At 41.0% G+C, this 14636-nt stretch overlaps 1 protein-coding gene across 5 annotated transcripts in view; it reads left to right on the forward strand.

The window, feature by feature from the left end:
* Positions 1–14380, forward strand: part of PRR16 (proline rich 16) — a 143589-nt gene extending 129209 nt beyond the window's left edge. For all 5 annotated transcript variants that reach the window (XM_083577134.1, XM_083577131.1, XM_083577132.1 and 2 more), the window contains exon 3: positions 11622–14380. The gene's annotated coding sequence lies outside the window, so the exon portion shown is untranslated. The remainder of the gene's footprint in view (positions 1–11621) is intronic.
* The last annotated feature ends 256 nt before the right edge of the window (positions 14381–14636 follow it).

Genomic DNA, 14636 nt, shown 5'->3' on the forward strand with positions numbered 1-14636 from the left:
AAATTGCTTAATTAAGTGACTACCATATAGGGGCATAACACAAACTTGTTCTGCATCTAACTGAAAATCCATGATCTTTCCTGTCTCCTAAATGAAGAATCCTCTGTCACTCAAAAATTTGTACACACTCCATCAGCAGGGCATGAACGGATTAAACCGATGCACTCTTCTTCCTCCTGCATAGAAAATACTTAGTAAATTATACTCATGGACCAGCAAAGTCTGAGAACAGGGTGATTAAGCGCAGTTTTGCAGAATGAAACACCAAGCTTTACTGAGCAAAGCAATAACTGTTGCTGAATGGCAATAAGCCTTTCCAGCTGTTTTTCTTTTCTACATTAGATTCTCCTATTTCCTAATAAGCTATTTACAATCATTCACAAGTTTCATAGGCTGGGTAAATTGGAAATGGAAATTGGATATCCTGTCTCTCAATTTTGGCCAGTCGTAATCCAGATTAGGAACTTCGTGTTGGAATTAGCAGGTTAATCCTTCTCCCATGTTATTTTTCCAATGAAAATTGCCCCTTCCCAAAAATGGCATTTTTCTTGTTAAGGAAAAGACAGAGACGTACAGGTGATCAGAATGTATAAGTTATTATACTCCATATCCCATCCATTGCAGTAAGAACTTATCTTTAAGTAAATATTGCTGCCATAAAATTTGTTGTTGGCTGTAATTTTCATTGTGGTTTACACCAAAAAGGTTGAGTACCTCTTTACTTTTCAAACAATTTCCTATAACATTATTTCACATTTGCAGGGATCTTGTACTGTATATCCTTTTAATATAACTGTTACAAATGTATTCCTAAAAATGGATCAGTTCTTATAGTTCTGTTCATCTGCCATCAGACCATGCATTTTATATATGGCCCAGTTCTCCTTTGAGAAATGGAAATGCATAAATATGATGAGATAGTCAAAGTACTATCACACAGAATATTCAGACTAGATGAGAGTGTGCAGATTTTAATACTGGATGAGCAATAAGAGATAGATCAGGTGCTTTAGGCAAGTAGCAATGCAAATAGCTTAAAATTACATAAGAGCTGCAGTCTGATTGCTTCCCAAGTTGAAACCTTTTTGTAGTAATTTAAAATTACATGAAATTTGGTTTTCATTACTTCCTAAGTTCAAGTCACCTTTCAAGGATGGAGGAAGTTTCCAGCAAGTGGTCTCAAAGTCGTCTAACATAAATTCTCAGAGAATTGGCTTTTGTGGCAAGTTTTCTCAACTGATCTGTACTGCTTGCTGTTTGGGTCTGTGGGCAGGTAGGCAGAGGGGTGGGGTAAGGGCATAGATGGTGGATCATAGAATTGTAGAGTTGGAAGCAACCCTAAGGGTCATCTAGTCTAACCCACTGCAATGCAGGAATCTCAGCTAAATCATCCATGACAGATGATCATCCAAACTCTGCTTAAAAACCTCCATGGAAGGAGGGGCCACAACCTCCCAAGGGAGACCGTTCCACCGTCGAACAGCTCTTACTGTTAGAAAGTTCTTCCTGGTGTTTAGTCGGAATCTCCCTTCTTGTTACTTGAAGCCATTGGTTCGAGTCTTTTGGAAGCCTTAAGATAAATGTGTCTGTGAATGGTGAACATCAGGGTGTGTATCCCAGTGGTGCGCCTGCAGCTTGTGGGGGCACTGGGACGTGTGGACAGTGCAAATGTGTCTGAACCCTTTGCTCCCTCTTCCCTTCCCCCTCCCCAGTTGACAATGTTCACATTGTCAACACTTCTTTGCTCTGAACCCTTTGCTCCCTCTTCCCTTCCCCCTCCCCAGTTGACAATGTTCACATTGTCAACACTTCTTGCTACATTTGCGAAAGACTGTTACATGGCTTACAATGATAAAGTAATACCACACAATTTATCACTGAGCCATCACAGAGGTTTCTGAGCCCTGTCCTGGTCACTTATTGCAGATGTAAACACCCACATGTTCTTAAAGCTGTGTTGGAAGAACAAATGTTCGTGTTAACTGCTGTAGATAGTGCTTTTTTCTTAAAAAATGTTTAGGGGTGCTCTCATTTTCCTAATCACATTGAAATACTGCCCCTCAATGAGGCCAAACTTAGATTCAGAAAATGCTTAGGGGTATGCGTACCCCTCTGTCATCATCGTCCGCCCCGCCCCCCTGAAAAAAGCACTGTCTGCAGAAATAACAAGACCTCCTTTTCCATGCCGGAGAGCTTGCATAGAACTACATTTCTTTTGTGATAAATGAACAGGCTCCAAGCTTTTGATGACACCTGTCTTTGATTTTACTTAAGCAGAGTTGGCAATATTGTTTTGAGAAACACCTACTTATCTTAAATCAAGCCACAGTTTTCACCTGCTTAAGTAATATTGAAATATATCGTATCCACTTTAAAAAAAAATGTGACTGCCATAATAGAAGTTGCAGAAGAGAAAGAAGTTAAGTCCTCAGTGGATTGTGGACTTACGTTCAGAAGGGGGGGGGGGGGAAGCAATTCATGATATGAAAGTTGTTCCAAGACTAAGCTTGAGAGTTTTTTTGTACCTGATTCTCCATATGAAGAAATAATTTAAGAAATAGACTTATATTCTCTTCCACCACTATTGGAGGTATCCCACTGAGAATAAGGGAAAGACATATAGTTCAACATCGTTGAAACTCAGCACCACTGGGAGGAGGAGTGCCAGCATGGAAAGCAACCTTTGAAATCCAATTTGCCACCTTGAGTTTCATCAGGGAAGAAAGGCATGTTACAAATGCAATAAGCAGATAATTTTCTCCCCTACAAAATCCAATCTAAAGGTTGATTCATATATATTCACAGTATCTTAGGAGACCTCATACAAGACACGACCTTTATTTTTTCCCTCCGCATTTTCATGCTTGCCTTATTGAGATTGATTATGCATCACATTTTTCAGGTTTTTTCTTTATGCACATTGTCTGAAAAACGGGGGTGAGGGAATAAATGGAAATGGTTAATGGAAATTATGTGGACTTCCTCGTAAAGTATGTTTAATTGTTAACTATGGGTTTTAGATTGCTCTGTTTTTCTGGGTTAATTCATTTTAGGAGAAAGCACGAATGATAGGCTTCAGTTTAGTACAGTGGTACCTCAGGTTAAGTACTTAATTCGTTCCGGAGGTCTGTACTTAACCTGAAACTGTTCTTAACCTGAAGCACCACTTTAGCTAATGGGGCCTCCTGCTGCTGCCGCACTGCCAGAGCACGATTTCTGTTCTCATCCTGAAGCAAAGTTCTTAACCTGAAGCACTATTTCTGGCTTAGCAGAGTCTGTAACCTGAAGCGTATGTAACCTGAAGCATATGTAACCCGAGGTACCACTGTAAATCCAGACACACTAGGGGATTGGCCATCCACAATCACCGTCATTCTTAGTTATCCACTTGGGTATACAGCCTGCGATCAAAAAACCAAACACCTTCCTACCATTTTGCTGATGTGTGTTTTACTGCTCTTGAAGACATCATCAAATCATTAGTGAAAGATAACTTGATACTGTCATTGTTGTGTATAGGAAGACCCTCCACCCTGTCTTGAAAGAGAAGTTTAGTTTTTACTAGCAGGTTGAGGAATGTCAAACCAAAGTTTCCCTTTTCAGAAGTGAGCTAGATTCTCTTGCCCAGACTGGCACCAAAGGGTCATTTGTTATAGGAATGGCTGGCATGTAAATATGTTAGGCAGTGCTGTGCTATAGCAAAGTAATCTGGCTTTCTCAACCACCTTACATGCACGCAGCCATATTTGGTTCTTCTGTGATCAGCAAACTTCCTTACCTGTTCCCTTGACCCAGGCACCAAAAGCTCCTCATGTCTATACCTAGCCTTTTTCATTGCATAGAAGTAGGCAAGAGCAGCCAATCTTTATTAGGCAATGCATATAATATTTGCTGTAATTGATTAAAATCTATTGAGTGGGTAGACAAAAGGTAAATCTCTTGGTGATTTTGAAATAGATAGGCAAGAATTTCTGCCTCCCTGAACAAAATGCCACCCCCAACACATTCTGTTGCTGAAATCATGAAGGCTGGGTTAACCAATAATGTGTTTTTGTTTGGAAGGACCATGAACTCCTGGGCTTTTACACCAGATCCTCATTTGTGGATCTCATGGTTTTAGGTTTTTTTCCTTTTCCCCCTTCCAAAGTAGATCCCACAATTCTGAAGTCCGTTTACCAGTGCATACGGTGACTCAAATCCACCTGTTTCATCACAGCATCTCCTTCCTAACTCATTATCTGAGCAATTTATCACTAGCAAAGTCAGACTTCCCTGTTTCCAGCTTGTAGGCTGTACACCTTGCTAGCTCATTTTGTTCCTTCAAGCTTGCTTGCTCCCTGGCATGATGCCCTGCCTGATCAGGCACATTTTCTGTTCATACTGTAGGAGCAGATCAACTGACTTATGCTCCTGACAGTAGATTATAAACCTCAACAGGAAATTTATTTCTTTATGTTTGCTTTGGATTATAATCATTCACTTGCGTTCTGGCTGCATTCAGCATTTGAGTCTACAAGTCTTATGACAGACCTGACTCTTACTGTTTTCTGTGTATGTGCATGCATGTTAAAACATATACTTTTAAACCTTTTTAAAAAATAAAATACATGGCTTTAGGAAAAGATGCATACAGATGTATTAACAATGCATGCTTTTCAGAGACCCCATCAATAATTTCCCTTCATACATGAGTACTTCCATTGTTTTCAAAGGATGCAGTCAGATGCTGTGGACCTACTCACAGATGTGTGCAGGCAAATCTATTGAAGTCACTGGACGCACCAATGTATAACAGATCATCAAAAACTGGTATAAGGAGCAGAATCAAAGGTTGAGGTGCTAACAAATATCAAGGGAGTTTGTAGACATATGGAAAAAGCCATAGCCCCAAATCCTTTGAAAAAACAAAACAAAACACCTTACTGATGCTCTCATTTTTAGCTTTCCTTGTTTGTTGAGCAAGTTCTTTCCAATGCAAGCCTACGAACAAACCATTCCTGGATGTAAGGAAATGTAACAAAATGCATGGTTTGACAGCCCATACCGTTAGTTCAGTGTAGCAGCTTCTTCTATGCTGCCACATTGATTTTTGCCATCTAACCTTCTTTGTTAATCAGATCCTCGGCCAGCATTCTCTGACAGGTTCAGCAATCTGTCTCATGCAGAGAATGAAATGCTTTGTGAGGACTTTGAAGCAGCATGAGTACCATCTGTGGCTTGGTTGAAAAGCCTTAAATACATTTTTTTGGGGGGGGGGACTCTCGCTCATACTGAAGCACTGAAAGGGCTCTCGGACCTTATAATATGCAAACAGCAGGATTCAGTCTTCACACTATTCTGTTCTAAATAGCTACTGTAAGGCTAGGAAGCCCGTGACCCTCCAGATATTGTTGGACTAAACCCCAGCATCTCTGGCCATTGGCTATGTCAGCTGGGGCTGATGGGAGTTGGGGAGTTCAATAACATGTGGAGGGCCACAGGCTCCCCATCCCAGCCTTACAGAATGCAATATATAGAACATCTAGTCCAGCCTACTGCTATTCAAGTCCCCATTTTTATTAAAATCCCATTCATCAGAGCACCAAGTAGGGAAGTGGCCAGGAAGCTGCTACATATTCATGTGGGTGTTCAAAGCGATGAGTGGAAAATTGGTTATTTCCTCAGAACCAATAGAAACTTCACTAATCCTATTACGAAGCCCAAGAGCTTGTGAACAGTAGGCATCAGAAATGTATCAGCTGAATAAAACAGGTAATGTAATAAAACAGGTAAAGCTTTTCAATACTTACACTGAGCACATTCCTTGAATAAAGAGCTTCCATTTATCCTTCAACTATTAAGTGTACCTGCCATGCTACAGTCATAGTAGCAAAGATTCCCCCACCCCAATTGCTTAAGCTAGAACAGGGTAGTAGTGAACTGGGGGGGGGGTCACATCCAATCAGGACAATCTTGTTTGGGCAAAACTGGGCGGATCATAGAGGTGGAGTTTGAGAGCCACCCGCTTCTTTTCCTTTCTAACCAGAAACATTTCCATCCGAAAACAAATGGTAATTCTGTAAGTAGAAGCTGTTATCTTACAGACTGAAAAGCTGTTTTTCGGGAGGAGCAAATCTATGGCAGTACTTCGACTGATACGAATTTTGTTATTTGTATTCTTCCGTCTTCTTCTCCTAACATGTACGAGCTCCCCAAAGCAAACAAGGCAACAATACCATGACGATAATTAATTAATTAATTCGAAAGGGTAAAGTCAATTATAAAAAATACATCCCCATGTAATTAAAATACACAATAAAACTATTTCATCCAAACATTAAAGGTATCAATAATTAAAATGCACAATGAAACAAGCCCATTAAAACAGCATAACTATAAAAAAATCAATTAAAACCATTCGATCTGGAGACCGGGGGAATGCTTGTCTAAGCAACTGCATCTTTGGGATCCAGTGGAAGGCCAGTGGCGCCTCTTGTTTATCAGCAGGGAGAGCATTCCACAACATGGGCTCCACTAGGTGAAAAAGCTTTTCTCCATGTTACCATAAGCCGATAATCACCAGGAAAATGGCTGGTATTGATGCTCATACTGGGCAGTGGGTGTTTCGGGTAACCTGGTCCAGAACTGTTTAAAGCAAATAGCAAGATCTTAAAACTGTTTGAGTGGCTAATTTGCAGCTAGTGCACTGGGGTGATGTGCACCTGATAAGAAGCACTACTTACTACGTAAGTCGCAATGTTCTGCATCAATGTATGTAGGCAATGAAGACCCTTCACTCAGTGCAGTTAGGGCATTGCCCACCTGCCAAAACTCCACAAAGCTATAGTACAGTCCCTTCCCTGTTCTTTGCATTACAAACTATAAAGTGCATTTGGATGAACTTGAACTGAACTATTTTGTTCCTTTTTTAAAACAAACTTTGCAAGCAGAGTGGGGGCAACCCAACCCGACGGGCAGCATATAAATAATAAAATTATAATTATTCTTATAAGCAGTGGTGGTTGCTGACACAGTCCTATTTGATTTTGTTCGTAAACCCCACTGTGTTCTGTGGGGATTATCATGAAGACAAGCGTAGGACTTTATAGCTTACTTAGGCACTAACTACCACTGCAACAGGTAAAGGTAAAGGTTAAGGGACCCCTGACCATTAGGTCCAGTCGTGGCCGACACTGGGGTTGCGGCACTCATCTCGCTTTATTGGCCAAGGGAGCCAGCGTACAGCTTCCGGGTCATGTGGCCAGCATGACTAAGCCGCTTCTGGCGAACCAGAGCAGTGCACGGGAACGTCGTTTACCTTCCCGCCGGAGCGGTACCTATTTATTTAATTGCACTTTGATGTGCTTTCGAACTGCTAGGTTGGCAGGAGCAGGGACCGAGCAATGGGAGCTCACCCCGTTGCGGGGATTCGAACCACCAACCTTCTGATCGGCAAGTCCTAGGCTCAGTGGTTTAACCCACAGCGCCACCTGCGTCCCCACTGCAACAGTTAAGCGATCACTATTTCTTTGCAAGAGTGGAGGGTAGGGAGAGAAACAGAAGAGGTAGAGGCCACACAACATTTTTCCTATCAGATAAGCAGCCGTGAAAGTGGGGACTCCTAAAGCAAAGTAAGACACAATCTAGTTTAGCTAAGCACTATTTTGTAAAACTGCCATGCTTATATATTCATATATCTTTGCAAGGGAGGAGGATAGAGAAAAAACTGGAACCAGGCCACACATCCATTTCCTCATTGGCCTCATTCCCATGACCTCCTAGTAATCCCACTAGATATAGTGAGCACTAACCACCATTGGGATGGGGTTAACCCACTTAAGTAATCCTGCACTTGTTTGCACTGAATCCCTGAAAGGCTTATGTTTGACAATAAGGCAGATTTCCTTATCATTTGGAAGGTAGGCTCCACTCAGAAGGGTTTCAAACAGTCTGGGCAACTTTCTAGCAGCACATTTTAAAAAGGAAGTATATCAATATAGCTATTGTTGGAAACTAAAACTTTGCGAAAGCAATCTTCTCTCCTTGCACTGCCGCATGTTGCTAGAGCAGTTTCTATCTTGCTTAGTGCTTAAATGATGTGCATTCTGCTTGGAGAAGAGAGAAAAGAATTGGCAGAAATTGGGGAGAATGAGATAAATGTTGGGCTCTGTAGTAAACAACATTTATGGGTTTCTACCTACCATTTGTCTTCACTGATGCATTGCTCAGGGTAGATGAATATAGAAGACGAAATTGTCAATTGCCTTTCCCTGTCCAGCTGCAATTCAAAGCATTTGATTTAATACTCTGCACACCCAGTTTTTGCACTTACAATATTGAAGGATTATACTAAGGTTCTTTGGTCTGTTTGAAACCCTGGAGTCCTTTGGGAGGGAAGGTGGGATAGAAATTCAATAAATGGTCAGTTATACAGTGCCACGATAATGCAGGCTTCATAGTAGAGGATATCTTGGGGCAACATGTTGGTTCCAGACTGTTTATGAATTCACACATTCACAAGGATAAGGCAGAACTGATGAAGGCAAGTTGGTTTATTTAAAAGAGAACAAAATGTTGTTTTCTATACTTAAGAGGATTGGAATTTGCTTAAATCTGAAATACTACAAAGAGCACTGTTGTGACTCTTGGATCAACCTTCTATTCAGAGGGGATGCCGTTAAGCGGAAAGCAAATTAGTTTTAGTTCTTGCTGCTGCCAAATCAATTTTAAATGTGTGAGGCAGAAAAAGCCCTATAGACCTAGTTGTCCATAGTTCATCAGGTTTTTTTTACCCAATGGCATCTCTCTTATGTCTACTATTGACCACAAAACACTAGGAAAGTTTGAGTGATTCTTTTTTACCCATCCCTAAACTGTCATGGAAATATTACTGCACCACTTCTGAAATTTAGCAGGATGCACCCTGCAAATGTCATCTAATTCTGATCGGGAGTAAAAAAAAAAAAATCACAATCCTTCCTTAAAAGGAGAAAAACAAAGAAAGAAAGTTGTAAAGCTCCAAAAGAGTTCTCAAAGTTTCTTCAGCAGGGCTACATACCAACATAATTGCAATGTCATATCATTATTTTTTAATGTATGTTTAAAACTACATCCATCTGTTCAAAAGTTCCTTGCGGAATTGGATGCTGCTGCAATAATTAGCGCCCGCATGTATTCCTATTATGTCAATTTGATCACGAGCTTGTGGCGGGAAACTTCACCAACTACTGCATGCATCGTTCTGAAAATTTGTCTTGAGTTGAGAATCCTAGTCCCTGTTTTATCGAAGGGGGAAATGTTGCTATGTAACACCCCTGTTCGAGACAAAGAACCAAAATAGCTGCAGGGAAGTGCTATGGATTCTCTCTTGGCTCCTTGCATCAACAGAATTTTTAACTAAGATCCAATTACAGAATATTCATTATTGATGATAATAAGTGAGCTGTAAAGAACGCACATTTACTTTCTGGTCCCAGACAGTTGCAAGTTTCTGCAGCCTTTCAAAACTTGTAAACTCAGCATCTTTCACGTCAGCCTAGAATGCACCCAGGTCAGCAGGTTGTCAGTGCTGTGGCATGTGTGTGTTTGTTTCGTTTCTCCCAGCCATCAGAGATGTACGTGAATCCCTGCTCTCGAGTTTAATTCTTAGATCGTCCCTGTCTGTTTGCACAAAATTCAGTGGCAGAAAACTTATAAGTTCAAGGTTTATTAATCCCTGACATTTCCATTTTGCAGATAGCAGGTAGCACAACTGGTCGAGGCCTGTCTCTTAAGTCCTTCAAAAGCTGCTACTAGCTAGATTCATCAATAGTGTATGATAGAGGTGCCAGATAAAAGACCTATTTGACACTTGGCAGGGCAGTTTGTTTGCTGCTTGTTTGACGGGGTTGGTGCCAGACAGTGCCAAGATTGGAGCTGCATGTTGGCACTGGCGGAGGAAGGGGGAGAGCACACCACCCCTGTCAGTGCAATCCCGCTGGGCGCCACGCGCCCGCAGGTGGCACGCCACACCCCCAAGACATGCACCATGCCCCCGGGATGCACACCAGCCATACCCCCGCCTGATTTCCTCCCCCCGGTGCCAGAGCATGAAGCTCTGCCATTCCATGTTGGTGCAACTGTGTGCCCGCAAGCTCATCCCATCTCAACCCTTTTCAGGTAAGCAGCCACAGCACAGGTGTTGGGGTGGTGGCTCTATAGGTCTGCCCCATCACATACTCAGACACCGTCATCTCGCTCACCACCCTGTTTCCCACAGTTTCCAACCTGATGTCTGCGGGAAGCTGACATCTTGGCTGTGAGTCATGGAAGACCTGCTCCCTGCCTTGCTGGCCTTTTCCCACCTGGCCTGGGATAGTGGAACCCTGATTGACTCCTGCTACAAAAGCTGAGGCTCCTGAACGCTCTTGGGCTGGGTGATTTTGTTGAGGGTGTAATTTAGGTATAATTTTAAAAAATTGATTGCATAATTTTTGATGTTTTATTATTGTTCACGACTACTTTTGTTATGTTTTGAACTATGCATTTTTTTGCTAAGCCGCCTTGATCAAGGTTTTAACTGTGGAAAGGCAATAGACAAATAAAATGATATATGTACGTATGCATGACAACTAGGACATGAAGGCATTGGTCATCTCTCTTTATGCTCACTAAAAATCTTCCTGTGCACAATTTAAAAAAACAAAGCATGTTGAAATTGGACATGCCATATTCAGGGCTGAGAAGATTTTGGAAGGAGTTTATCTCAGCTGTCCAGCTAGTTGTGACTGTAAAATGGTGAACCCACGTGTACTACAGGTGATCACATGGTTTCTGAAGATAGTCCTGATTCAGCAGACCACAGCTTTCCTTGTGGTGTGTGCAGAGCATTATCATAGAAAGAGGCTGAGCAAAGAATGGGCTACTCCAATGGATTATTTAATAGAAGGAATTTTTGAAATATTTATATTTAACAGTGTACCGAGGCTTCTGTTTGAAGTACAACTTCCTTTGAAATGGGGCTTGACTTTCCAAAGACTCTCCTTAAAAATAAAAGGCCTAAGGATTAATTTTATATGTAAGGATTCTTTCAGGGCCTGGACAGGGTACTGAAGCAGTAGCAGGTACTGCAGCTGTATTCAAAGCTGCGTTTAATTAAAATTTGGTCTGAAGTATGGGGCATGGCATCAGGCCTTGGCTGAAAAGCTGCTACTGGTAAGTCCATGATAAGTCTGTGATGGTAGAGACTGGATTTGAGATGGCATGTCAGATCACCCCAAGTGTGAAGTGGAAATGAGAACAGTCTTGCGGGTACCTGTTTTATAAATTCTCAAGTTGTACAACTTTAATACAAGCACGTATAGTGTGAAGCTGTGGACTCTGGCCATGAATGCTCTCTTTAAGCCAGCACTAGTCATGTTTGCTGACTGACTTGTGTAACTTCTGACAACCCACGTATAAATAAATTTAATATGTAGAAAACCCCGTCGGGTTGAAATCCTGTCCCCGATTACCTGGAAGTAAGTTTCATGGAATTCAGTGAGACTTATCAGAGCTGCATGAGCACCAATAAGGGATGGTATTTTAACTGGCTATATGTGTGCATATACATATAATATGTGTTTTGTAACCTGCCACTCTTTTGTTTCTTTGTTCCCTTGCAGCTCCTTCGGGCTAGAAGGAATGTCAACCTTTGGAGGCATGTTAATCAATTTCTCCCATGACAGTTTCGACACAGCAACTTCTTTCAGGCCATATTTAATTGTAACAACAGGGAGCCTTCTTAGAGCACGGGAGCCCTTGAGCCAGAGCACAACTGATCACTGGAGTAATCTGCATTAAATCACCGGACTCATATCCAGCAGCTACGAGCTGAGCCCTAACAAAAGCCACAGCCTTAAGTACCATTCACTCTGACACAGGAAGAAAAAGGAGTAATGATCTTACCCCGTCAAAGAAACAGCCATCTCCAGATCCTGCTGCGAATGGATTTCGATGCAAAGGAATTGAGAACAGCTAGTTAGTAGTCACATGGTCCAGCAAGTGTCCAATTTTTAAAAAAAATTAAGTATATGTAGCTGAATGAAAGGATGAAGCACTTAAACGACTCAAGAGCAATCAGTGCATTTAGTCCCAATGAAAGATTGGTCATCGTGGGTGGAAAGAGAAGGCCGTTGTTGTCCCTTGTGCAAATTCAAAGCCATAGATGAAGAAAGGACGAATGCTTCGAAGATGCTTGGAAAGATGTTGTTTCCTGTCCTCTGCCGAAATAATTCAGTTGTTACAGATCGCATCTCAATGCACTTCTAATATTTGCACTGTCACTTCCATTCAGGGGAATGATATGTAGGCCATCATTTGCACAGATGGCCTCATGAAATTTCTGCCCGCAGGAAGATGTACCTTGAGGGGCTTCTACAGGAGATTAAAAGCCCATCATCAAAAGTGAAGAAAAGTTAATGCCCTTCTATCCCGTCACATTTGGAATCTTTCTCACAAGGCAAATTGTTGCTTCTAAGCCTGAGATATATTAAAAAATAATAGAAAAAGCATCAACAGGCTAACATGGATTTTAGAACAGATCTAATTTTTAATACATTTTTGTATCATTGTAACAACAAAGAAATTGACCTATACTGCTCACATTGACGGTACCCTCCGAGTTAATAGGATAAATGAAAGAGAAAAAAACATTTCTACTACGTATTTGACACATAACATTTTTATAGCCAATTATCTGTCCTTCATGGAAAATGTACCAGCCAAACAGGCATTTTCAGTTTATTTTTCTAAATAAATGTGGTGTTTGTATCATTTGCAATCACTTATTTTTGCTGATTCCCATTATTTGTCCATGTTGTGCCCCTTCCAATCTCCTTCACCAAAAAGGGAGTTTTAAAGACAAGAACCAAAACACTTGTTTTGCCATGTTAAATCATAATGATTTGCAGACTGAAAGCTTTAATATAAAATGTTGTTTGTAGAATTATAAAGTATATTTCTACTGGAAAATATGTATGGATATCCAGAAAGGCTGTATTTTAATTTTTAATCTCAACACATAGGTTATTTTTAATATTCCCAAGGAAGTATTTAGTTAATGTAGTTTGCTTGAAAGTTATAGCAGATAATTTTGATTCAGGAGCGGACAGCGTCTTCGGCAACGGTGAGTTTGCTTGTACACAGTGCAGGATATGATCCAGTTTTTGGCCTCTGCATGTACGAAAGGACTATTGGGGGCCATACATAATGCAGTCAGCAGGAATGACCAGCCCCTTACATAGTGCCTCTGCTCCATGTTTGTCCTAGATTTGCAATGGGAGACACCCTCCAAAGCATTATAGCAGGGCATCTAATCTGCCCTTGGTACAAGCCACACTGCGTGGACTAGGATGGAGCTGGAATGGGATGTGAAGGATCAGCTGTGAAGTATCCTCCTAAGCCCTGTAACTGCATGCTGTCTGGCTGGTTGATCAGAATTGCCAGCATGCCCTAACCTACCCATCAATTTCCCAGTGCCCAGAATGTTTGCTGGAACAATCAGGAGCTGCAACACAGTTCCATTATTCGCATATCATTTTCATAAATAGAATCAATGCCAATCCATACTGGTCATGTTACATTGATTGCAGTTGCTTGGAAGTTGTTGCAAAAAAAGCTTAATTCAACCTGATGGACTTGGAACACTTTCACAAGTGATACTCTTTCTTCTCCTACGTGTCACTCCTGAATGTTGTCAGTGCAATCTAGAAAGTCAAAGAGAGGTCAATTCATTCTTATCTATGTTGCCCTTCATTTGATATACATACACATGAAATTCAAATGCCAGTTCTTAAGACCAAATTTCTTAGAACTTAATTTGGATACAAAAATTTGTGATTCTTTCCGCAAGTATTTATTGCTTAAAATACACATATTTTGAGCCTTTAATATTTGTTGCCATCATGATCTTCTCTTCACCACAATGAGGGCTAAAACCTTACTTGGTTTTTTTTTTTACATGCAATCTGGGAATCTCAGGATTCTAACAACTGACCACAAGTTGCAAAAATATAATATGGGGCTTTTTATGCAACTATATGACTGACTATACGTTGCTCATCCCTGCTTTAGATTCTGGACGCTAAAACAATTTGTAAGGAGGCTTGATTCTTAAATTACACATGACACATTATATCACATGACTTTTGCATTGCATTGCATAAATTTATTTATTTCCAAACTGTTACAATATGGTTCTGTTAAAGATGCCGTTGCTGAATTGGGGGATCAAAAAGTGAGAAATTGCTTGATAATCTCATCCATAATCTGCAAAGGGGAAGAGTCGCTGTATCCATCCAGTGCAGTATTTTGTTATTATCAGTTCATAGATTCCTTTGATGCTCAAGTTGTTTTGAATAAAATTATATATTTTCCTTTTTCCTGAGTTCTCTATACTGTGTATAATTTTACGCATTCACCAACAGAAAAAAAGAGGCACCGAGAGAGTCTTTTGAGATACCAATCTCTTACTTCGCCAGTTGAATTGTAGTCCTGCAAGAAGGATGTGAAGAATGCAGAAATATAATGTGGTACAGGCCATCTTGGGGCTGCGGGTGGCGCTGTGGGTTAAACCACAGCGCCTAGGACTTGCAGATCAGAAGGTTGGCGGTTTGAATCCCCGAGACGGGGTGAGCTCC

Source organism: Podarcis filfolensis (genome assembly GCF_964270895.1).
Source record: "Podarcis filfolensis genome assembly, chromosome: 11".
NCBI lineage: Eukaryota > Metazoa > Chordata > Lepidosauria > Squamata > Lacertidae > Podarcis > Podarcis filfolensis.